This window comes from Lepisma saccharinum, chromosome 30 (genome assembly GCF_977018435.1).
Source record: "Lepisma saccharinum chromosome 30, izLepSacc3.1, whole genome shotgun sequence".
NCBI classification, from domain to species: Eukaryota; Metazoa; Arthropoda; class Insecta; order Zygentoma; family Lepismatidae; genus Lepisma; species Lepisma saccharinum.
In genome coordinates, this window is record NC_139258.1 from 30,566,045 (window position 1) to 30,593,973 (window position 27,929).

Here is a 27,929-nt window from a genome sequence, read left to right on the forward strand (position 1 = left end):
GAGAAAATCGTCATCATCATGGTAACGCTGCAGAAATGTCAGCGCCGTGCCCATGCGTTTTCCCTTGTGTTCGGGCGTCAGTTGTTTCGGCACCCACCGGGCACACAATTTCCGGAACAATGTCGTGCAACCGAGAAATCTGCGGGAAATGGCTGCTGAGTTCCGTCATCGTGACGCGACGATACTCCAATATGCGCTGCTGCACCTGCTCCACAAGCTCATCCATAACGGCCGATGGCCTTCCACTTCGCTCGTCGTCATGCACATTTTGCCGGCCTTCAGTAAATGTCCTGCACCAATGACGCACCATTTGCTTGTTCATGACGTCTCGCCCATACACCTGGCACAGCTGACGATGAATTTCGATCGGCTGTATGTTTTGTGCGTTCAAGAACTTTAACACCGAACGAACCTCGCACGCGGCGGGAGATAAATAAGAGCCGCCATGTTTCATCGCTGCCGCGACGCTACTGAGGACTTTCAGGAGGCGTCTTCTAGGACATTCACTAGCCAGGGCACGTGCCTCTCACGCATGCGCAAAACCGGTTTCAATACGCACGGCCTGCCACCTGTGGGCGAGTGGGAACCTTACTTTCTTGATGCGCCTAATAATTTAAGGGTTCGCAGCAATAGGAACAACTTCTTGCAATTGGAACAGCAGCTGGTATAGAGGAACTAGGCCTGAGCCGATACTCATACCAATACCGACACTTTTGCCGATTCCCACCGACACCGTGTAACGGACACGTTTTGCATGTTCCTGACTTTATTTCTACATTGGCTTTTGAGTGCGATGAGATGTCTTCACTGTCCTCGTGCCCTCTAAATCCCTTATTTGGAGTTAGGGCAAAACTATTAAGGAAGTGTGGATTGTTTACTTCTTAGCCATGACCATAAGAGGCATCCCCATATATGGGACTTCCTGCGTTTGACAAGAGGCAACAAAAATAGCCCCCTAAGTATAAAATCCCAGAAAATGGGTAAAAAGTGTGGCAGATCTGTGATGCGGCTGGAGGCGCTGTCCACTCTCCGATCCAAGATGACCATCCACCCAGCTGAGTCCAGGCTGTCTTCAGGCACTTAGATGGACAAGAATCTACTCTTACAGCTTGCTAAGTATCGCTAATAACTAGAGGCATGCATATTTCGTTTTTGACGAAAACACGAAATGTGAAATAACACATTCTAATGTTAATTTTTCATGTTCCTGAAAGGTGTGAGGTGCATTTTCCTACCCTGTTTTGTCAAGAAATGATGCGGAATGCACTGCAAAATGCGAAATAGACTCTTAAACACGAAATTTACCGTTTATATACAGACACGACACTTTCTGAAGTCTGAAGTATCCTGTGAGTTATGCAATTCACGGAAAATTGATTAATTCTGCTGTAAATATTTGAGAAGCAAAAATGGATCCCTTTATACAGGAAAAACTTAATATTCTGGTAATGATTTAATGTGCTATTAGAAGGGATATGTTTATTTTCTGTAATACTGCAGTTTTTAAATCAAATTTGAGATTATATTCACATTTTTTTAAAAACAAAATGTCATTTTATATGGTGCTGTTTCACAGCTATAACAGCGAAATTTCATTTTATTTACCGCTTTTGAACCCGAAATTGACTTTGTTGTTCAAAATATTGATTAATATTAGTGGGTGAGAATTCCACACCATTTATTAGTACCAATTTGCCAGAGTATTGCTTTAACATATTCAAAAATTACGTTACATGAGTATAGTAAAATGCCTCCTATGTAATCACAAAATACAGTTTTTGCACAAAATATTGTTGCAAACTCAATGTAAACCTTACACTTTGCATATTTTACAGGATAATTATATTCCGCGAGTGTTGCGCGGCATTTTTGCGGACCCTGCATACGATCTAGACGTATCGGCCGTGAACCGATACATCGACACCGGTATCGGCTAAGTCCTAATAGGAACGAAAGTAACCTTTGATAACAAAGCAATGTTCGACTTATCTAACACCATATAGGGTAAAGGAGGGTAAGTTCGCCGCCAACATACTTTTCATTTTTTTCCTTCTAAACGAATCGGGGGGGGGGGGAACAAAATTTATACGATACATGAAGTAGTCATTGTGGATTATGAGGAATATGAGGAATATAACATAAATACTTTGTTACTTATACTTAGGGACACAAATTTATGGTAAATAAAAACTGAGGAGAGCGGTAAATAAAATGTTAGATCAGCGGTATATACCAGCGGTGAAAAAAAAAAAATTGGCACACACTTTTTCATTATGAGAGAAAACAACATACAAAAGAGCTATAAATTGATAAACTACTTCATTTTTATATACTGTACACATTCACAAGTACTTAGCTGTCCAACCAAAAAGAAAACATCAACACAAAATCACCTCATTTCTAATTTGCATATCTCAAGTGATTTAGTCATTGTATGTATTTAAAGGATATCCTTGCTGTCCAACAAATAAAATAATCACTACTGCACATACACAAACACATGTTGAAAATCACATAATGAAAAAAAAATCATTCATGACTGAACACAAATGACACCATTGTTTCCCTTGATGTGCGGGAACAGACTAATCTTATCGCTGCTACAGCTAGCAAGTTCAATGAAACTGGAAGTTGAGTAGACATTCGGGGGAAAAAAGGAATGCAGCTTGACAGGGGCGAAGTTTTCGAACTGAGATTATGTGCATGGGAAATCCCAATTTGCACCGTCTTCCTGATGTGAAGATAAAACGTTCTTCAGCTGCAAGTGGCAGGAAACTTTAGGCAAACGGTTCGTTACAAATCGACAGTTAGCGCGCACAACCTCGATTGCCGGTTTTTGCATGGCATGTTTTCTACTTAATTTGATGACATTTCACGATTATTTCGCGAAAAAGCGTTCATTTCGTGGAAAAGCACACATTTCGCATTACTTCGCGAATAAAACTCATGCATATTTCATCATTGGGGATGTAGTTACGTGCAGAATGTTCAGAATTGCATCTTTTTCTCACATTTCCCGATTTCGCGCATCGCGAAAATTCAATGTCCCTACTTATACTTATGACGTAATATTAAAAATACTAAAATGAGAAAAAGTGGCGAAATTCCCGCCACATACTGGGAAATTCGCCATATAACTAATTTATCATTTTATCGTCAGTTTAAGTGTATGACATACCAAGTTGTTACCAATAACTCTGACAACAAAGTGTAAAAGACCTACAAATGACAATACAAAACTGCTTAAAAAGATACAAGTGTTGCCCACGGGACGAGACGGGACAGGCTTTTAAAAATTCGAGACGAGACGAGATTGATCATGTGTGCCGAGACAAACGAATATTTTCGAGACGAGACAGCATTTCACAGCATTTCCACGAGACGAGACAGGCCAAAGTCTCGTCTCGTGGGCAACACGATACAATACAAACATGTTTAAGAAACATAGGCCTAAATGTTCATATGCATTGTGAACAAGTTGTGTGTGAAAGATCGCCTGTAAGAAGGGAAATTCGACACATTTTCTGTTACTCTGGCGAATTTACCAGCAAATGCATAGTCGAAAGAAAACAACTTATGTTTACTTGTACATGCACGCTTTCCAAAGCAAATCTTTTCACGACATTCTTACGGTTTGAGGTTACGATATCAATAATGAAAAGGAAGAAAAATAAATCTTATCTGCCACGAAATGACAATTTCCAACGTAGTATTGAAATTCGGCACCTTTCTTTGTCTTCTGTGTAGACACAACTGCGCATTCCAAACTGTACTGCTTGCTTGCTAGTTCGCTCAACACACTGCAGATTTCAGTGGAAACAAGGCACATGTTACTTGATTTTTCACAGGCATCAGTGAATGTTTCCAACCTATAGTTTCTATCTACGATTACAAAAACCACAAGTACGGCGAAATTCCCAGCATGGCGAACATCCCCCCTATCATATTTGTGTTTGAATTAATGAATTATTATTATTAATATTATTATTATTATTATTTGGTGCATCGGCACATATGGCCATTTTGAACCCTTCAAAGTATGCGAGGAAAAACCTTCTATTCTAAAACCCTTATCTGAAAGATATAAAGGGGGTGTCAAGAGCCCCTTGAGAAAAATTAAAAGTGCAAGGTTATAAAGGAACCTACACAGGACATACACAACACATTAAAAAGTAACACAGTTAAGCCTTGTCTTCATGTTAATAAAACATTAAAAAAACTGACCAAGGCAAAATTTTATAGTATAAAAAATATATGGGCCTGCACTAACGTTTCCACCCTCTAACAGGGTCTTCTTCATCGAAACTTCACAATAAATTCTAAAAGACACGGAAATTTCCCTCTAGAGTATGAAAAATACTGCTGTAGGCCACAGTACATTATATGCCAGCATACCTCTTTTCCATAAATACATTCTTCATCGTACACATATGGTGCTTATCGTTGATTGATTTGGTGTTTTAAGTCCACTTTATGCACAGAAAGGTTAATCGGGACTGGACCTACAGTAGTTTAAAGTGGGATCCGAAACACTACGTGCCTCCACCGGCTATCGAACCCGGGCCTCTTGATTACAAGGCGACGACGCTACCCCTGCGCCATCGGGGAGACCGGTGCTTATCGTATGTGATGAGTTTGAATCGTAGAAATACTTCGAAAGTCTTGTCAAGATATAATCAGGCTTCAGAGGGTGGTGGCCCTTGCCTATGCTAGTAACACGCCTGATCACGATCGTACGGAGGATTATGTTATTTTTCCTATGTAGGAAACTATGTAACAGGCCCGCTCTTATCATATTTGTGTTTGATACATCGAAACCAGTGGTGTACCCAAGGGGGAGGCATTGATGGGGGTTATAACCCCCATCGCCTTGTATTCCTAAAAAAAAAGATAGTCAGAGATAGGAAAATATGACAAAATGAGGGCTGACTACCAAGAAAAAGTATACATAACTCCTCCCTTTCGAAAATCCTGGGCACGCCACTGATCGAAACAATGGTCACTCGAGCGAGTGTGAAGAATGAATAGTGTTTCACCAAACACCGTTGTACTCGAGTATAAAATAATGATTTTAGAATGTATTCTAATGCAAACGGGAATAATCTGAAAGCAACGGGAGGAAAGTAGAATAGTCTCTGATTATTTTCACCACAAATTATAAAGTACAGTTCTTGCCCGTGAAGCACACTGCACCTACAGTAAAGCAACGATTATGATTGAATCATATAACTATAAGTAGCTGGCATATTCACCTACATGGGTTTGTTGGAAAACACAATAGTAGGATTCGAAATTTTTTAGAAATCAATTTGTGTAGCCCATGAAAAAGCATTGGCCAATATCTCGTTGAGAAAGATGGATTTGTAACTGTTTAGTTTTGTTTGAAGTCCAATTTATATACGTACAGAGGTGGAATCTGAACTACTGTGTATCTCCACCGGGTCTCGAACCCCAGACCTCTTGATTACAAGATGACGAATTTACCACTACGTCATCGGAGAGGGCCTGGGATTTGTTAGTGTACGTACATTTGGAGAAAGAGAAAAACTGATTGGCTGGCAGAAATCAACGTTTATATCCGTCCAAAACAATTGTGCACCATATCTCAAATTATATCCTTCTCTCAATATTACAACGCATAAAATGTTCTGCCGTGTGGGGTGATCAACCTTTTGGGAAATAAAGAAATAGTTCAAATACTTTATTAGCAGTGTGCGAATTAAACATTATTTTGATGGGGTGCAATCTTGTGTAAATTCAGGTGTAAAAATGAAATGTTTATCCTAAAATCCACGTTTGATGGGAGTCTATTTAATACACATTATAATTATTATTATTATTATTAAGTAAAGTGGTGAGGGTGGTGGTAATAGTAGTAGTATAATAACAGCAACTAGAATAAAACTATAAAATATATAATATCTTAAATGTTCACAACAACAACGTAATGAATCGTTCGTTTGCTTCTTCACACAAAGATACAGCGTGGCTCAAAAAAAGGTAACCGAACACACAATTCAACCGTTCTTCATTCGGTTACCTTTTCTTGGGCCACCCTGTATTTCCAAGCATACGTAGTTCTACCGTTGGCTCATCCGTTACTCGTTTTTCGTACATTTCACTTTTTCTTATACAGCTCATTAATTTTCTATAGGAACAATATTTAATATAAATTATCATTTTCTTGATCTTTAGTTATACATTTCGAAGTACATCTTCTTGTGCAATATGAGGAACAAGGAACGAAGAGCCTTGTAATTGTACGTATTTTTTCGTCTAATGAATTTAGTTTCGATTAGCCAAAAGTGGCAGAGTAACGTAAAATATACTAAATAAACAAATTCGTCTTATGCATTTCCAGCTTGGAATTTATTTACGTGATTAATACGATTTTAAGCCTGTAGCAACAAAAACGTTATAAAAATAGTTTTTACTTAATGGTTAATACTGTCAATTTCACAATAGTTAGATATATTGTCAGCTCTTTCATTGATATTTGAAAGCACGTAACGATCTCCATGAACAAGTTTACATTTTAAAATCTAAATGAAATTGTATGTATCTATTATTTATTGTTATGAGAGGGCTAAAATCATCCGCTGTGGAAATGAAAATTTACCTTTACTATCAGAGATACTTAGGCCTTGTGGGAATAAATGAAATCCCTCCGTTAAAAGTACTCTTTTCACCTGTGTGCAAAAGTAAGAATATAGGATACAAGATCCAGTTTATTTTCTTAATGTTGAGCTTTATCAAGCTTCGACCTTGTGATTTGAAACGCTACTAAAAAAGATGGGTCAATAATGACAAGCTAGACCATTTTTCCATTGAAATCTGGCGACAGTTGTCCCAGATTCTTACAAACCGCACTAGGAAGCACTTACCGCTAAAATGACCATGTCCTTAATCTGATGTCGTATCTCTGTTATTTCTGCTGCATCCTAAGACAATAAAAAGGACAAAATTTCTGTCACGAAATGCTTCCAAGAACGATACAAGAAGAGAAGAGGATGCAAATTGACAGCAAATGTGATGTCCAATTTCACATCGTCACTGACCTTTCTCGTAATCTCAGCTGGTTGAAGTTTGCATTACAGGGTTGTCCGTCACGGCGCTGCTGAGCTCTGTCGTTACTCTTTTGTTTCACGTGACGTAATTAGAGGTAGCCGAGGTGCTGTGAGGGATGGCACTTGGGGAATGCGACCATGCCGAGAATTGCGCTAACGGTAGCTGACAGGAGGGTTATTGTTACGTGTTGGTCATTTTGCTATCTTCCTTTCATTCGGTTTGAAAAGAAGACCACCACAGTGGGTCGAACAATGGGGGAAAAGTGTGCCATGGGCCAATAAGTGTTTTACACTCTCGTCGTCTTCACGTGTAGTATATTCAAGAAACAGTGTCTAGGTGTTATACTGAAGGTAGCCTAGTTTCCCAGTTGTTTGTGGGTGTGACATCTGTTTTGGTCAGAGCAATACAAAGTTTCGTCGTTACATTCGTGATGGCAAATTATCGAATTTTAAAACTATCAAGCACCATGTTAGTCCATGTGAAGATGCAATACAAAATGTATATCTTCTCAGTTGTCATGACAAAACACAATTCGAACACAGTAACGACTGGAAAAATATACAGTGTTTTCAAAGTGGAGCAAGCCGTAAATTTCGTCGATAACAACTTGAAAATCACGTGATATTTACAGTTACCTTTTGCGCCTTGAAACTTCGTACTTTGCCATATTTTAAAATAGAAAATAGGCAAGATATGAAAAGATGGTAAAAAATGTACTGATTAGCCAAAGACGAGTCATATGGTCATTGATGATCACATTCTTCCCATTTAGCCTCCCCGATAGCGAAGTGGTAGCGCCGTCGCCTTGTAATCAAGGGGTCCCGGTTTCGACACTCGGTTGAGGCACATAGTGATTCGGATTCCACTTTAAACTGTAGGTTCAATCCTGATTAGCCTTACTGTGCATAAAGTGGACTTAAAGCACCAATTCAACAACATTCTTCCCATTACAATTTTTTATGGTACTTTCCTCGAATTGTTGTTTCAAGTCCTCTTCACACACATATAGGCTAATCGAAACTGGACCTACAGTTTAAAGTGAGATCCGAACTACTGTGCAATATGCCTCCATCAAGTATCGAACCTGGGACCCCTTGATTACAAGGCAACGACGTTACCATTACGCCATTGAGGAAGCCTATTGCGCTTTACTATAGGGGATAAATTGGAATAATAATATTAAGTTAAGTTCTATTTGTTTTGAAGGAGAGGGCGAATTAACGGGAGGGGGTACCCTCACTAAACCCAAGTATCCGTGGCAACATCCATACAGGAATTATTTTATCCCCACCACCCTCGTAACAATGCAGTAGTCACATTTGTAACACATATGTAAACTTCAACATGAAGAAAACAACTTTCTGCGGTATCAAACGTTGTAGGTACAGTCACTTTTAGAACTAACAGTATTTACTACAATTGGGTAAAACAGAATGAAAGGTGTGAATTTTGAAGCTACATATTCAACGCTTGCAAGAGCAGAATTAATTTTCAGAAGAATGGTGAGCTCTTTTTCAAAACTCATATATAAATCTTTAATAAATAGTTAATAAATACTTCCATTAAAACGAACTAATGAATTTTTCAATAATGCAATAAAAACTATTAAAATAAAAATTCGGCAGAATGGAACACTGACTACTGGGGAAAGAGATTTGTTTGCAGTTATTTTAATGCAGTTAGCATCATTTATCTTAATGTTTATTCTAGTTGTTGATGTTTATTAATTTACACGTATATTATCCAGTTGAACATTAGCTAAAATATCTTGAAACTGCAGTTCATACAAGAACGTACATGCTACAAATTCGAAATACAAAGGTAACAACACAAAATAATACCTACATTAAAATTAAATGTATGCCGACTCCTTACGAACGGCTGAAATTATAAAAATGTTTGGCAATAAAGTTAAAACAGTGTCACTATTAAATTCTCTGCAAGTTTACTGGTTCTCATGGTATGTGGGGCTAGCTCGCATTTATAATAATATTAATCAGCGTGATAGTAATTAATACTACAATTACTACCACTAATAATAATAGTAATATCCACTTATCTGCTTTCAAAAAGAGCCGATATTCTTGCACCCCAACGAAGGAAAGTTTAATTCTCAAACTGGTGCATAGGAAGATAAAAAGTAATAATATTGTAAAAGAATGTACAGCCTAGAGCTCGAATGGAAAATACAAATAAATAACTAAACAGTGCTCAGGTTATACAGTCATGTTCAATCTCTACTCCCGCCGCAAATCAGAACAAATAAAAGTTTTTATTTTTCCATTAACGGTGATGTACGATTTGGGACGATTGGAAGACGGATTTTACCACTTTTTCTGACATTCAAAGAGTTCCTCAATTCTCGGATGATATAGTGTTTATGTTGAAAATCTTTGGTATTTGTGCCCACATATCTTTTCGTCGGCAAACGCGATGCATTTGTTAATGTCGGCCAAAGGGTACAGGTAGCATGCGTTAATGGCTCTTGTGGTATGTAGGTCATCCACAGTCCCAGAGGTGTATCAAAGAACCTTCCTGTCTGGAAAAAAAAGGCCCCTCTCTACCTGTCGAAGAACGGGACCTTCCGCCCCTCCACGGACCAGAAGGCCCCGCCTCTGGTTCTTTAGTTGGAGGCACCAGAGGGAGGGAAAAGTCTAGAAAACCTTGACCTTCTGCAACAGCCACTTTCGTCTTTAGAATTAAAAGGGTGGGAATTTGGAGGAAAGTGGAGGTGACAAAAACGCACAAAGACAGAGTTGCGTAAAAGGTCCCCTCTTTCGGCTAGGAATGCCAAGATCCTTTCTACTCTTTCAGATGACAATTATAACGGAAATGCTCACAACAGAGCCTTAAGATCCCAAAGATTAAGTTTCTACTCGTAACAATGTTTTCTGGTACGCTTATTGATTTGATAGCAAGTGCCTGTGCTAAGACGTTAGGTTCTTTCAAGAACAATAGTTCAAACTCATGGTGAGGAATGCGCGTTTCTTGGTCTGAATGTTGGTGGTAGGGAACGGATTTTAACGTGCAGCACCTTTCCAAATATATATCTGTTTTCATACCGATCATTTGAGATATGTATTTTAGGACATGAAATCAAGTCAAATGAACACACTTTGTTGCACCTTTTTTGCACCTTTTCGTGAGATTAGCACATTTATCCCCTTTTTACCCCCTCCTTGATGCTTCAGCACCTTCTTCCTTCCTTTCATTTCATGTTTTGTTAAAAAAAATTGGACAGAAAAATAAATGATTTTCACTCTTCTTGAGCAGCTTCATAATATCCTGTAGTCTCATTTTCGAGAGCTATAAAAAAGTATAATATAATCATTGCAGCCCCTATAGTTCCCCAAGATAATGTAGCAAAACCCGCGAGAGAAAACACAAACTTCAACAAAATCCCTTCTGCAGAACAACAGTTCTCTACGCGGTCGGCGCGCATTATATACAGAAGGTGCAGAAAAAGAGAGCATTAAATAAAGCACCATTTTTAAAACATTTTCAGAACCTTCTTTCCCCCCCCCCCTTTCCCGACCAAAAAATTTGCACCTTAAAATCATTTCCCTGATTATTACAATGCAATTTGATTTACCTACTGTCTATTCGATCACTGTATTCCGAGAGAGCACACTTTCTGTATGTGAACAAATCTCTTCTTTGTCTCTCATGGGATCGATATTGTCGTAAGCAATAAAAATTACTTTTCTACAAGTTAAGTAAATCCAAGAAATAATTGCTTCGGAAGGATTGTGCATATATGTGGGTAAATTGAAAAGAATGCATTTATTAGTAGATGCATAAAATCTCATCGGACGGGGAATTGTCACACTAAGACGCATAATAAGACACACTCCACAGTCGATATTCCATTTGATGCATCAACCCCGAGATAATTTCCAATAATCCAAGATTACACGTTGAGGTGTCATTTCATGCATTTGAAGTGCATCAAATTCGCTTTGATGCATTTGGAGTTCTGTGTCTACGACGGATCTACAGTAAAACCTCGTCAATCCGGACCCCGATAAGCCGGATTTCGCTTAATCCGAACAGGCAAAAGCCAAAAAAAGCAGAATGAAAGGTTTTAAATGTGGCTAGAAGTCAACAATCGCCGGGCACATCATCATAATATGGGTATCGCGTATGTACGTACTGCATTGTCGTATTGCTTTACATTTTACTGTACTGTATAGTGTATTTATATTTAGCCCTATGCCTTTTAAATACACCATAATAAAAGTGTTTTGTTGCTATAAATGGAGTTTTAATGCAATTTCTACTGTTCTTTTAGGTTATTTCAGTTAATCCGGACTTTCGTTAAACCGGTCAACTTATCCCCCCATTATATACGTTAACCAACCAAACACTCAGTTCACTACAAATATAGATTGAAGTGTGTTGTTACAAGGGTATTTCAGTTACCGTATTTGCCGGCGTATAAGACGCACCGGCGCATAAGACCCTCCCTTTTTTTAACACATTTTTTAGGAAAAAGCTTTATCACTGAATATAATTAATTTACAGTATTTCAAATATAAAGTAATATGTAACAAATAACTGACCTAATCTAACTAGGAAAGAATACATGTTAATCTTCGTCACACACCGCTAGTGTTGCTCACGGGACGGGACAAACCTTTTGAAATTCGAGACGAGGCGAGACACGAGACGGGACGGGCAGGCTTTTGAAAAGTTTCGTTTCGTCTCGAATGTCTCGAAAAAATAAAAGCAAGATATTTAATCAGTTTTGTGTTGTTAATTCACCCAAACAATATAAATGATAGTCATACTTATTCCTGCCGAGCTTACTACAAAACAAGGATTTTATTGGGATCCTTGAGGTGCAACCATGAGGGAAAACAAACAAGTATGTGCGTCATAAGCTGAACATAAGAAACAGAACAATATCACAAAGAAACACTTTATGAAACTTATGTCATAGAAGGAGATGTTTAACAATATTAAGAACAATAAATGCTTTCTATACGTATATACTATTTTGTGTTCGTACTACACATTTAAAATCTTTTTCGTTGCCCCCAGCGCCAAGCTTAGAATTTAAAGAAAAAATGTAAATTTTCATAGTGCACAGAAGTTCGACATTCAGAAAGAAAGAAGGTCCAGGGGAAAACATTTCAAAACTTCCAAAAGGTATAGCAGTAATGAAAAATAGCACTCACTTAAATGTACGATGATAGACAGTTGTATGAAAGCGAGAAAAAACACAAGGTAGGTTTCGTAAGATACCTAGCAATCAGTAACCAACAAACTGCATTTTTAATATTAATGTCCTCATGATTAACGAATCTTATTTATTCTCACCATGCAATGGGTAAAATATTTAGAGCTTTATTTTGTGTTTCTGCTACTTTTAGCTTTCGTTGGCATGATATCCCGGATCACTTTTACGAGACGAGACGAGACAAAACAAGACGGGACGGGACGAGACGAGACAGAACCCTTCGAGACGGGACACGAGACGGGACAAACGAATATTTTCGAGAAGAGACACGAGACGAGACGGCATTTTCACGAGACGGGACGAGACAGACCAAAGTCTCGTCTCGTGGCAACACTACACACCGCAAAGAAGCAACTAACTCAGAAGAGAAAAAAGTTCCAGAAATGGATGTAATCAAAAACTGAGTATCGGCGTATAAGACGCACCCTGTTTCTCAAACCTATTTTTAAGAAAAAATGTGCGTCTCATACAGCAAGTACGGTAATTTACAAAAACAAATATTGTTTTCCAGAGGCAAGACAGCTAGCAAAGTTTAGTCTTTTATTCGACCCATGACGATCTACCACAATTTTGACCCAAAGGGTCCATTCACATGAGGCCAAGGCACGTAGCAAGGGGGTAGGCTCGGGGTCTGAACCCCCCACCCGACATCCCATAAATGTTTTGTTGATAATAATGTATAGTGTTAATTAATTTTACTTCCTTAGTAGGATTGAACATCTTGCATAATGAGTTTTATCATACTGAGAAATTCATCTCCAGGGCTTCTACCCCCACTTTTTCGCCTTGGATGCCGATTGCTGATAAGGATGAGTCTCAGCCGAAATAAAGTTCCGGCTACGAGAACCTTGCTAACATGCTCTACATAGTATATGGTCCTTGACCCTCCTTCCTTTCACCGGAATATGACAAATTTCCCAACTTAATATCACTTTCTTTCTTATATTTGTATACCTTCTCTTTCTTTATGTTTTACTGTCATCCTTCCTACAGGTTTTTGCCTTTTCCCTGTGTATTAGAATCCATGTCCTCTTGTTTAGTCTCTCTCTATTGTTGGTCTATTTCATCTACATTTTCTCTTCCCTCTCCTGTCCCTGTTTTATCCCGTATTCTCTTCCCCCTTCTCTCTCGAGTTTCTTTTATTCTCCATCTCTCTCTCTTTTCCCCTCTCTTTCTCCAGCATATTATAATTCATTTCTGTCTATTTCACACCTGCTTCTAGTTATAATCCTTTTTCTCACTCTCTGTTGTTCTTTTATTTCTTTCCTTCTTTTCTCTTGCTTTTGTTTTTATTTCTCTACATATAGCGTTATTTTATTTTTCTTTCCCTCTCTCTCTCTCTCGCTCTTCTTGAGCTTCTATTCATTTCTTTCTTTGTATCTCACGTGTGCACCCTTTCATGTCTGTTCTTTCTCCTTACTGTCTCTCGTTCTTTTATATCCTTATTTATTTTTCTCTATATACTAACTAACTAACTAACTCTCTAGCCTTCTTAAACCCGAAGGTTCATGGCTGCAGCAACACAGGCCTTCCATCTTTCCCTATCTTGAGCAAGATCTATATACTCTTTTCCATCCCTACCGATTTCCCTTAGGTCCATCTCAACGTTGTCCCTCCATCTTCGTCTTGGCCTTCCTACAGGTCTCTTACCATCAGGTTTCCCAACAAGAATCCTGTAAACTCCTCTTTCCTCTCCCATTCGTGCCACATGGCCTGCCCACCTAAGTCTTCTTGATTTAATTATTCTAATAATATCTGGACATGAATACAAATTATGTAGTTCTAAATTATGTAACCTTCTCCACTCACCTGTCTCCTCATCCCTTTTAGGTCCAAAGATTTTCCTAAGGATCTTATTTTCAAATACTCTCAATTTATGTTCCTCTTTCAATGTAAGGGACCAAGTTTCACATCCATATAATACTACAGGCAAAATTACTGTTTTGTATATTTTAACTTTTAGTTTCTTAGATATTAAACGAGAAGACAAAAGTTTATGAAGAGAGAAGTAACATGCATTTCCTGAATTAAGCCTACTTTTTATTTCCTCTTTAATATCATTTTCATTTGTTAATATTACTCCTAAGTATTTGAATTTGGAAACTGGTTCAAACGAGTTGTTATCAATAATTAGATTTTGATTATTACCTAACACTTGGTTTCGGCCTGTAAGCATATATTTAGTTTTCTCTTTGTTAACTTCCAAACCTATCTCTTTAGCAGTTTTGAAAAATATTTTAGCATTATTCTTAATTGTATTTACATCATCCCCCAGTAAGTCTACATCATCTGCATATGCTAACAACTGAGTCACACCATTTAATTTAAGTCCTTCTTTAGTTTCTTTTACCTTCCTAACAGCATATTCTAAGGCAAAATTAAAGAGCAATGGAGATAATGCATCTCCTTGTTTTAACCCATCATGAATTGTAAATTTGTCAGACATATTCATACCCACACGAATTTTACTTTCTGTTTCACTGGTGCATATTTTTATCATACTAACAAGCTTCTTAGGTATTCCAAACTCTACTAATATATTATATAATTTATCTCTTTTGACCGAATCATATGCTTTTTTGAAATCAATGAATAGTTGATGGACATTTTGATTATATTCCCACTTTTTTTCAAGTGTCTGTCTGATGTGAAAAATTTGATCTGTAGTTGATCTGTTACGTTTAAATCCACATTGATAATCACCTATAATTTCATTAGCATATGGGGTTAGTCTTGTTAAAATAATGTTAGATAATATTTTATATGTTGTTGAGAGTAGAGAAATTCCACGATAATTATTGCAGTTCATTTTATCACCTTTTTTAAACACAGGAACAATTATGGATTCTTTCCACTGTTGAGGGATTTCTTCTTTATTCCATATTAAACAAATTAATTTATGAATTTGACATATTAATGAATTTCCACCATATTTAATTAACTCAGCTGGTATTAAATCAATGCCAGGTGCTTTGTTATTCTTTAGCCTTTTAATAGCATCTTTAACTTCAGTCAAGTTAGGTTCTGGAACTAAAGGTTCTGCTGTGTGTACTTCATTTACTTCTGATTTATCTCCTACATGGACATTTAAAAGGTCATTAAAGTAGTTCTTCCATCTATTTAGAATATCGCTTGGGTCAGCTAGAAATTTTTTTATCTTTTATCAAGTTTACTTTAGGTTGCCACCCCTTTCTAAACTCATTTACACCTTTATATAAATCTCTGATATTTTTATTTTTGCTGTTTGTTTCAATTTCGTTAATTTTGGTCTTCAAGTAATCTCTTTTTTTACTTCTAAACGTGCGGTTAACTTCTCGCTTTATTCTATTATAATTGTTTAGATTTGTATCATCAGAGTTATTTAACCACCTAAGTCTAGCCTGATTTCTTATTTCTATTAGATTATGACATTCATTATCAAACCATGGCTTACTTTTTCTCGGTTTATGGTATCCTATACTTTCTTTAGCTGCTGATTCTATTGCATTACGTATGTGCTCCCAATTCTTATTTACATCTGTTTCATTTATATTTTCATCATCATTTAAATCCTGCAAAATATCAAATCTATTTGACAGTTTAATTTGGTAATCTTTCTTAATTCTTTCATCAGTAAACTTTCCTGTATCAAATTTTATAACTTTTAGATTTTGTTGCATATGATTTATCACTGAGAGTCTTTCTCTTAATTTAGCAATTACTAAATAATGGTCACTGGCACAGTTAGCGCCTCTATGTGTACGAACGTCAATTATACTAGTATGTCTTCTCTTATCAATGAGAATATGATCTATCTGATTATGAGTTTTACCATCTGGAGAAGACCAGGTATATTTATGGATATCTTTATGTTCAAAAGTGGTACTTTTCACAATTAAATTCTTTGAGGTTGCAAAAGTAATCAATCTTATACCATTATCATTACTTAATTCATGAAGACTTTCTTTACCAATCGTGGGTTTAAATGTCTCTTCTTTGCCAATCTGTGCATTACAGTCACCTAACAGAATTTTCATATCATACTGAGAAAATTTATCAAAGACCTGTTCTAACTCTGTATAAAAATCATCTTTAGTATTATCATATTTATCTTCCGTTGGTGCATGTATGTTTATTAAAATAATTTTACACCACCTACCCTGTAAAACTGCATATGATATCCTATCATTAATAAATTCTACTGTTTTAAGAGCCGAGATAATTCTATTATTTATAAAAAAGCCTGTTCCAAAATTATGATTTTCAGTACCACCATAGAAAAAAGTATAATTTTTAGTTTTACAATTCCCTTCTCCTGGCCACCTAACTTCCTGGACAGCTAATACATCTAATTTATACTTAACTATCTCGTTAACTGTACACTGAAATGCCCCAGGCCGGTAAAGGCTCAGAACATTCCAGGTGCCTAATTTAATATCCTTATTCCTAATGTAGATCTTATCCTTAGTCCAGGGACTTCTGAAAGTAGTCCCCACCCGGAGATCCGAACGGGGGACTATTTTACCTCCGGAATATTTTACCTTTGGAACATCCATGGCCTTATATTGCTGATTCTTGACATGGCTTTTTACAGTGCAGAGTTGTCAGCTCTACGCCTAACCCCCAATATGAATGGAGGAACTACTACACAAGACAAACATAAACACATTAGACAGCACAATTACTACACAAGACGAACACAAACACATTAGACAGCACAACTACTACACAAGACACACACAAACACATCACAACTACAACACAATATAAACACAAACACACCACAACTACTACACAATATAAACACAAACAAACTACACACCACAACTACTACACAAGTCAAACACAAACAAATTAGACAACACAACTACTACGCAAGACTTAAACAAACATACTAGACAGCACAACTACTACACAAACATACTAGACAGCACAACTACTACACAAACATACTAGACAGCACAACTACAACACAAGACACATATATACATACCACCGATACTACACAAGACAAACAGAAACACATTAGACAGCATAACTACTACACAAGATAAACACATACACACAAACACACTCCATTTTCATGAAGAAAAAAAACTAGTAAATTAATTATACAATATTTCTATATTGTAAATTCTTACCTTAATGATCTTACGCCTTGCTTGCATTGTAGAATTATTTTCCTGTAGTTTACAGTTATTACAAGCATACGAAAACAGTTTTTCGTTGTGACGTTTCAGGAGAACACACGCTCCCTTCATCAGACATTTATTTTCATTTTGACGAAAGATACAGTTATTTTTCTCTATATATTGTTTAAATTTATCTCTCTCTCTCTCTCTTTGTTCTTTATTTCCCTTTCTCTCTCGCTCCCTCTTTTCTAGAGCTTCTTGTCATTTGTTTCTTTCTATCTCACATTCACTCGCTTTCATTCCTGTTCCTCTCTCCATCGTTATTTTGGGCCATATCGATGGCGTAGCGGTAAGATCGTCGCCTTGTAATCAAAGGATTCCGGGTTCGATACCCGGTGAAGACACATAGTGGTTTGGATTCCACTTTAAACTAGGTCCAGTCCCGATTAACCTGTCTGTACATAAAATTGACTTCAAACGAAAAGACAAGTCTTCCACCTATTTTATTTATTTACTTTTCTGTGTCTATTGTTTATACGAGTATGTTTGTCGTTCTTTCCTCCCCCCTCTCTATCTATCTCCCCTTCCTCACATTTCATAAGACATTTCTATTTTACCCCACGACCCTTAAACATGAAGCCACTTCATGTCTTTGACTCCTCTTAGAAACTTTTCTCTGGGTGCCCATGGGCATGCGTAAGACGGCCACCCTTCCTAAAGTACACTCCAGCGTCTTGACCAAATTGCAGCAACAACCTGGATGCTTAACCGCATAATCTTCGGTTGATTGCTTGGTCGTGCCCGCTCCACATCACGTGTTGCAATAGTAATGGGACCTTCCACCACCTGCATGCCATTTTTCACATCTAACGGTTTCGTGCCTGCTGTAATTTTGAGCATAACACGTAAAACGAAATCCTCGTCAGATGAAATGGGTTAATGACAAATTGTTATTAAGTGTTAAGGATCTAGCAAATTGGACATTGAGTCTCAAGTTGAACATAGATTGCTTTTGCTTGATCTTCAGATAAATATGGTTTATAAGTGGTGGTGTACGTTGTGAGCCGAGATGAGGCTATTACTATCATGGCATATTCAAGAGTGTGAAAGCTTTATTTGTACAAACACAGCTTACTATATGAGCGCTCTCAGCATATCGTCACAAATGTCTTCATAAAGGATAATTCACTAAATTGGCAAATTCCAAGCTTATGGTTGGCAATTTTGATCCACCTGTCAAGCAAAGATTCAACCGATTACATTTCCCAGAGTTGCCAATTATATCCGTCGACATAAAATAACCAAACATTTTCTAAATAAACACCAGACCCGTAGAAAGGTCGCCCCGGGCGTCAAGGCAAAGAGGGCGTCGACGAGTAAAGCGAGGAAAGAATTGGGAAAATATTGGCACCCAATTAAATCAAAGTAATGACAGTTTGCAAAGAAATAGATCTAAAAGATATTCTTGCTCATATCGTTCGCAATGAGACCATTTCTATATAATTACCTAGGTAACATGAAAGGAAAACACTAATACATGGGGGCATAAGGAAGGGCTATATACACCTCATAGGTGTATGGTAATGGATGTACAGCTGCAAATACTTATACTGGAAATAAACCACACACACACACACACATATATATACAGCTGCATTAAAAATATTTTAAGATGCAATTGTAGTAAATATACTAAGTTTAGCACAATTAAACTGAATATACAGGGTGTTCATAAAGTCCAGGTACCATTACAAAAAACATAGCTCGGGAACTACATGCCATAGAACAATCAAAGCATGGATATACTACCAGCCGACCATAATTTTTCAACAAGATGGGGCACCCCCTCATTGGTCAAAGGATGTTCGAAGTCTTATGGATAGGCATTTCCCTGGCAGGAGGATAGGCTGTCATGGACCTATTCCCTGGCCACCGCGCCCTCTTGATATTACACTCCTTGTATTTCTTCTTCTGGGGTTATGTCAAAGATTGTGTTTACGCACTCCTGTTCCAGATGTTGCTACTCTTCGAAGAAGAATAACGGAGAGTATCCTAACTGTTACTGGTGATATGCTGGCGCGTGTATGGGCAGAAGTGGATTACTGCCTTGATGTTCTGAGAGCAACTAGAGGGGCGCACATTGAGGTGTATGGAATATAAACGTGGAGAGTTGTAGCTCATTTTGCAATCAGCAGCATTGTTATATTGCATGTAGTTTCCGAGCCATGCATTCTTGTAATGGTACCGGGACTTTATGAATACCCTGTACTATGGTATTGCACTGTGGATAACCAGATAAAAACTCAGAAATAAATAACGACAAGTGCTTATTTCATATACAGCTGCATCGATGTACTGTATGTTGGATAAATAAAGAATTGAACATCCTATAGTGAGAGCGTGCGAAGAACCACATGTCCTGTGTATCGTACTCGAGCCTGTAAGGAAGGGGTAGTGTGGAGCAGGCTTCCTTATGGCCGGAGTTGTCGCCGGGAAAACCCTTAAAAGTAAACAAGAGCAATCGTTATTGTCCACTGTGTCCTCTGACACAATTATTACTTGGCAACGAACCAGCCATACAGCATACGATGACGATCAACTGATCATGAATTGATTTGCTATGTTCCAGAACCGAGCTTCTATTCATAAGAATGACAAAAGGAAGCAGGATTTTTTCTTTCTGGCACGGATTCACTTCGCAAACACACTTCATTAGGTTTGTAGGATAAAACTTGCATTAGCGAGTGATGTCATACGTTCGAGTATTCCGCTATGCCTTAGAGCCCCAGAATGCGTGAGTCGCTTCCTGGTCCCCTCACCCAACGTCCAGTCCACACCCTGCTGCATGCAGACGGCTAGCGACCTCCATAGAAATTGGCAGGGCGAACGCTGGAATCTAAATTACAAGTCTCGTCTTATGGACATTGCGGGAAGAGCAGTTGTGGTTTGCAAAGTGCTCCCTGCGTCCGTAATTTCGCCATGATTCTCTGTTCCACGTACGATATAGGCCCGGGGCTAATAACATCATGTTCTATCGTGTGTGTGTGTGTGTGTGTGTGTGTGTCTATATGTGTATATACAGTGGTAGACAAAGCAAAAAATGAAACTAAAAATAATTCAGGCGTCGTCCCTTTTTCTCAGGAGTAAGTTTTATTTTCTTTATAACCGGCTACGAAAGCAACGAACCTAACTAAGTTAAGCTCCGAAATGTAATCCTAAAACACTTAATTCATTAATTATTACAAGGCTGAATTAAAAGTAATTAATTCTTAGAAGGGAGTGGCTTTCCAAAATAAGGCTCAACCTCTAACAGCATCGATAACTATCAAACACATTCTAATAATGGCCGTCTCTACCATATTGCTGCAGATTTAAAAATTCGGCTACCAACAGTAAATAGAATTTATAATGGCATGTATATTATTCTGATTCAATGATACACGTGCCACAGAAAAGACACAAACATTAAAAATTACGACCATTACGACCGGGCGCCATATATTTTTCTCCCCTGTACTATGCATGCATGTTTGTGTGTGCGTGTATATATATATATATATTGTACATACATATAGTCTACATATACATTTTGTGAGTATATATATATTAGAATTAGAATTAGAAATTCTTTATTCATGGGCGAAGTTCAGCCTGTGGCTGCTCTACCACTTACATATATATATAGACACACACACACACACACACACACCACACATACATACTACGTACTATGGCTGAGTCGATACCACTTTGAACCGATACTTATATTAATGCCGATAGTCTTGCCGATTTCCACCGATACCTATTTTTGGAAATGGTAAGAATAAAAGTTGTAGAAAATATTGATTAATTGGGTGACTATTCCACTCCAATTATAAGCATCAATTTACAAAAGTTATCCTTCAAAATATTCAACAATTGAATCAGAATATTAAAATATATATATGTTATACAATCACAAAACACATTATTCCGCACCAGTAGCGTACGCAGGATTTCATCAAGGGGGGTGTTATCTCGAAAACTTTCTACAAATTCACATTACCATTGTTTTATTATACTTTAATTAATTAATAATAATAATAAATTAATTAATAATTCTTATAATTAATTAATTCGTTTAATTACTACTAATGCAGCTGCTATTTATGAAAGAAATAGAACAAAATTACAATTCTTTTGTTTCAAAATAATTGTCTAGTCAACGGTTATTTGTATATGATAAGTGAGACATTTTAAGTGTGAAGAAAATCCATAAAAACAAGCAAATATATTAAATTTATTGAAATATGAAACTCATTCAAGGAGCCGCGCTGGTCTAGTCTGACAACTTCGTGGGATATCCGGGTTCGATTCCCGGAATTGGTTGGAATTTATCCAGCCTTGTCTCCGCATCCAGCCTATGGGTATCTGAGAGCAACCTTGGGGGATGAAGGCTGCCGGAGCATGGTGCTGATCACATCACCTGCAAAATAGTTCGAGATCAAGAATCTTTGGGGCCCACCACACCACTATGTGTGACTTCATGGCACGGTGCTATATACACGGGGGAATTTACATTACCTTTACCTATGGAACTCACCCAGGGTGATGATGAAGCGCGAGAATACATGTTGCTAAATTCCACTGAGTCTATGTTTTCGTTGTAAAGTAAGTTTATAGACATTCCAACACATTTATCCCTTCTAGGTGATTCACAAAAGACTTCTTCGACATTATAACACCATTAAGCCTTGTTTCCATGATTATGAAAAACTAAAATATGCTGACCAAGGCAGTAATTTATTTTATAAAAAAACATAAACTAACGTAACGTTTCAACCTTCTAGCAAGGTCTTCTTCAGACTCTGTATCAAGTACAAAAGTAACCAGATACCACAAAAGACCATTATATATACACAAACATTACTCCCTCCAGACTATTTAGAAAGTTGTTTGGAACTTTCTAGCAGATGACTTTCACTTTGCCAACTTCACTTTCACCTAAAAGGCTAAACACAATTACTTCCATATAGAATGTGGTTGGGCTTTTAATCTCACACTCTTTTCCCTTCATTTTTCTTCCTTCTCCTTTCCTCTTTCTCTCTTGTCCTTTCCACTCTTTCCAACATCTTCTTCCATTCTTTGTTTAACTTCAGTCCCCCATTCCAGTTCATTGTGTCTTCTTCACCTTTCTTCTCTATTTCCTTGGCTTCCTTCCATTTTCTCACTAGCATTCTCTTCTCCCTTCCTATCTGCTTAGCCTCATCCCACTCTATGTCATGTCCTGTTTCTCTCGTGTGTTTAAATATTGCATTTCTCTCTCTCTTAAGTCGTACATCATCCCTATGTTGTTTCAACCTGTCTTTCAGCCTGTTTTTCGTTTCTCCTATGTACACACTCTGACATTCTTTACATTTCACTTCGTAGATAATCCCTTCCTCTTCCTCTTCTCTGTTTTCTTTTTTCTTGTTAGCATTCCTCGCAATTCCTAAGATGCTTCTCCCTCCCTTCCTGTATGTTTTAACTCCCGCTTTCCTAAGCACTTTGCATATCTTTTCTGTGGTCTTCCCCATACTCCTTATTCCAAACCTTTTCTCCTCTTTTTCTTTCTCTTCCAATTCTCCCCTGCCCGTTTTCTTACTTCTTCTGTTTATGTCCAGTCTATCCTGCTTCTCATAGCCATTCTTTTCCAGCTGTTTCCATAGGCTATTTATTTTGCCTTCTTTTTCACATTCTTTCATGCATATTTTCTTGATTCTGTCCTCCATATTCTTTATAAAATTTCTTTTTGTCACCTCACTTACATCACTTCTTTTGTGGCAGAATACCCCTGCTGCACACTTCTTCTGATGCCAAGCGGTTTCAATTTCTTGTCCTCTTTTCCTTTTCATCAATATATCTAGATAGCTTATCTTGTCTTCTTCTTCTATTTCAAGTTCCAATAATATCCCTCTTTCTTCATCTTGAATTTCTTTGACAAAAATGTCAAGCTGCCTCTTGGTTCCCTTCCATATGCCAAAGCAGTCGTCCACATATCTGCAAAACAGAATTATTTTGTCACCTCCCTTTTCTAAGAGTGGAAAGGACAAGAGAGAAAGAGGAAAGGAGAAGGAAGAAAAATGAAGGGAAAAGAGTGTGAGATTAAAAGCCCAACCACATTCTATATGGAAGTAATTGTGTTTAGCCTTTTAGGTGAAAGTGAAGTTGGCAAAGTGAAAGTCATCTGCTAGAAAGTTCCAAACAACTTTCTAAATAGTCTGGAGGGAGTAATGTTTGTGTATATATAATGGTCTTTTGTGGTATCTGGTTACTTTTGTACTTGATACAGAGTCTGAAGAAGACCTTGCTAGAAGGTTGAAACGTTACGTTAGTTTATGTTTTTTTATAAAATAAATTACTGCCTTGGTCAGCATATTTTAGTTTTTCTTCGACATTATTTAATGATGTGGATGTAGACTCAGCATCACTTGAGAGTTCACAAGGGGATGTGAAATCAGTGCCGGGAAGAACGTTTGCAATAAGGACGAAGCAAGGAATTTTCACAATTCTCGCAAGAGTCACTGCGCGACTTTTTGCAAAAGAAAATTGCAAAATTGAACTTTGCGGCCGCTTAGATTGTGTTTGGAATGTTGTGTTTTTCTTCATGCTGCATGGGAATAATAATCCAAATTATTATTATTATTATTATTACTGTCGCAGATCTTTGACTGTGATAAATTAGCCATTTTTAATTTTTTCTACAGCATTTTCCATAATATTTCAAGAGCTCAAGGGGGGGGGGGGGTTTAAACCCGGTAACCCCCCCCTTGCGTACGCCACTGTTCCGCACAATATTGGTGCCATATAATTGGAAACTTTGAAATCTGCATAACTTCCAGGTTAATTAGACACCGCGATAGCGTCGAGAGGGATTTTTCCGGACCCCGCAAAAAGACCAAGACCGGTAAAGTGTCGGGTGGTATCGGTAAACAAAATCCAACCGATTCCGGTTTACCACTTGTATCGACCGATACAAGTGGTAAATCGGTTGAGAAGGTATCGGTATCGGAAAATATTGGTAGAAATTGTATCACCGATACCGGCCGATACTAATACGAATGTCTCGCAAATTGCGCGCAAAAATAACACGCTGCACATTTACAGGAATTGTGCAAAATATATAATTTTCATTATTTCTCGGAACAACATTGTCGGGAGAAATGGATTTTGTGTCTAAATGATTATCTCATGTGCAATTATCTTACACGCCCCTTGGGTCAGAGTAAAAGATGCCGTCTTTCCGAGACAATTTCCAGTGTTATATTGCATCTTTGGTAAGAGATACGAATTTCCCCCATTGTATACAGTCGCCGTACGATGTAAATGAGTAGCAGCAGCATCTCGATGCCAGTATATCACTTTTTTAAAAGCATTTCCGTAACTGTTTTAATTAACAAGTATAAGGTCGAACAATTACGATAATAATGTCCTATTAAAACAAATATGAAATCTTTTATTTTCTTGAAATGCCGATTCAATACTTTTTTTTTTGCGTGCGCATAATTCCATAAATGCATATACGCACACACGACGCAAAGAGTACCTGCACTTTCATGAACTAAAGAGTTGGAAACACTTCTTTCTGGCTTTCTGGCAGGCATAGACATTTATGAAATGCTCTCAATTTAAAAATAAAACTTACAAGCGCAGATCAAATCTGTTTTGTCGTCCGTTATAGATCCGGAGGCCTCTTGGGAAAATTTCCTACCCATCTAGAAAATCAAACCCAGGTCCGCACACAGACTAGAGACTAAAAACTCTTTTATCCCAATGAAGTTTATCCGAAATGATTTTTAGTACATTTTAAAATGCGCAAAAGCATTTTCCGTTATTGTAATCAATAGTCATGCGCGCACAAGTGTTCCCATGTGATATAGCATCCTGTAGTAATGTTTACTGTAACTCTATTAATAGCATTATTCAGCACAGTGTATCAGTATCGAAATGTTTTTACACAAAATATAATTTATTATGATAAAATAAAAAAAAAACAATAGGACTGTTCCGGTACACTGCAGTGACAATTATACGTCGTTGTGTCATATCAACTGTACTTTTTTTAAGGTACAGTACATGTTGAATACAGTGTATTAACGCCCTCGCCTTTACAATCAACCTTAACGATCTGGATACGGTGCCGAAGTTTTGCAACACTCTGTATTATGTTGCTCATACAATATATTTCGACACTCGATACTCGAGACCGAGAAAAGAACGACACGGGAAAGTTTGTATCATTGCAAACGCTGATATGTTGAAGCCTCTCTAAAAAAAATCTAGTAGTTGTTTGGTTAGGTATTTATGCTGCAATTCATTATAGAAATTTCGGATAGAACAATTGTACGCAACGCTAACTTTGATTTGAGAGTGCCAGTGTTCTATCCACCAGATAGAACATTGTATTTTAGAAGTGAGATGGAGATGAAACGATTTCGTCATTCGGTAGCAAAGTAGTAAATAATCCATATTTTGCGAAATCAATCAACTACTTTGATGCCACTATTATTAAAAAAAAAAATGTCTGTTAACAACATAAGTAGGAACGAAAGTCAACTACTATTTGTGAGCAGCCCTCACAAGTAATTGAGGTTAGAATGCAAATGGTTTATCTCATACTAAGATGGTACAATGTGGTTGGTTGAGGGAATTTGTTGTAAGGTTCAATTGGCTATTGGAGTTTGCATTCTCGTGGCTAGTTTCAAATTCTGTAGAACAACCAAAAACACACTCAATATATCAATATTGGTTGTATGCAAACATCAGACGATAGTAGAGATGAAACACTTACATCCTAAATAGACCATAGCCAAAATATCTCGATTTGTTTACAATTTGGATATAGAACATTTACATTCTCAACGGACGATATATCGTCACACCAATGCCAAAACTATGAACATGCGAATGTGCCAAATCTTACTATTGAGATAAAAACAACAGGTTTTATATTGAATAAATGTTGTCAACCGTAAAATATGTACCTAATGTTTATTAGCTCAGGTAATAGGAATCTATCAACAAAAAGTAGTCAGAAACTACACTAGGTGAAAAAGTAAAAATTTTCAGATTAGTGGATTTGGCATGGTGCAACGATGGCAGTTATAAATTGTAGTAAATTGCTGTAGTTAAAAATATAAGTTTTAGACAATATAAGTCATTAACTGCTTCTGGAAATGTTGTACCTTTATGCAGTTACATTATCTCCTTTGAAATTATCAGTTTTTATTACGTAAATGGAATTTTAACGGCACATAACCTCGCAATAATGAGCATAAAAACAACAGTATCTAAAGAAAAAATAATAAGAAACTCATACCTGCCATTACATTTACTTGCAGTAATTAATACGCCGCGTTGAGGTTGAAAAAACCCTAAGTGGAAGGCAGTTCTCGATTATTCTCTTCCTGTGGAATTTCTTGCATGCACTCACGGAAATCTCTCGCACGTTCTTTATTTTTCTTACAGCGCGCTGTACAATGAACGTTTCCCTGTAGATATTTTGGAACACAGAATAAGAATGAAGTTTGCCATCAATTTTCTACCATAGATCTTGTAAATAAATCCTGATTGATTGAAAGCTAAAATAACTCGAATGACCGACTGGCGTATAAGATTTTAAATGGCGACTAAAGAATGGATAATTCGAACAATTTTTTTGTTCGTGTTTGTAAAATAAAAATGTAGTCACTTTAGTGTGGAGGACGATTATACAGTACCAGTGAATTTATTCATCAACAATTAATGAACAACAACAACCAGTTATGGTAGTACTACGACTGTGTGCTTTCAAATTACCAGTCATCATTCATAGTATCAAGATATCTGAAAAGGATAATGAACTTACAAACAACAATACCAGGCCGACAGTGGTATATACTGTATACCTACTTTTGGGCCACCCTGTATATATATACATGGAATTGAAAGCATGCAGTATATCATTTCTTAACAATCGAACAAGCACCACCGCTAAATGATAAAATATCAATTCATAGCAAGAGTAGATTTCATGTAACTTGTGTACAAATTATTTCGGAAAGGAATTTAGTGTTCTCTAGCTAGCAATGTCTCTTTATGGGAAGAATGCAAAAAACAGTAAAAGTTGACGTGAATGCTGGAAATTTCAGCTTACTTGTGTAATAGAAATGAACTTTTAAAATTATGCCTGTAAATGTTACCATAGATTTAATGACCAAGGTAATAGTTTAGTTTACTGACAGGTAACATAGACAAATTTGTATCCCCAAAGAACTTCCCCCAGAAATGAAATCACAAATACGCCATTGGATGAGCACCCCCTCCCCAAAACAAAAAGCTTAATTCGCACACTGAATATAATTCAAATGAACAAAAAATAATACGGCCATATGTTGCCTTTTATATAGTGTTGTTTTTGTTTTTTTAATCGTAACAGTGCTGTTTTCGCATAGGTGCAAGATGATGTGTATTTATTTAATGTATCGACGAGTTTCAGAAAGTATTGCTGG

General features: G+C 37.2%; 1 protein-coding gene across 1 annotated transcript in view; it reads right to left on the minus strand.

Annotated features, from left to right (window-relative positions):
- The window catches only part of LOC145981756 (uncharacterized), a 242,044-nt gene extending 215,206 nt beyond the window's left edge, over window positions 1-26,838 (minus strand). The window contains exon 1 of the mRNA XM_083115165.1: window positions 26,759-26,838. The gene's annotated coding sequence lies outside the window, so the exon portion shown is untranslated. The remainder of the gene's footprint in view (window positions 1-26,758) is intronic.
- Window positions 26,839-27,929: the final 1,091 nt, after the last annotated feature.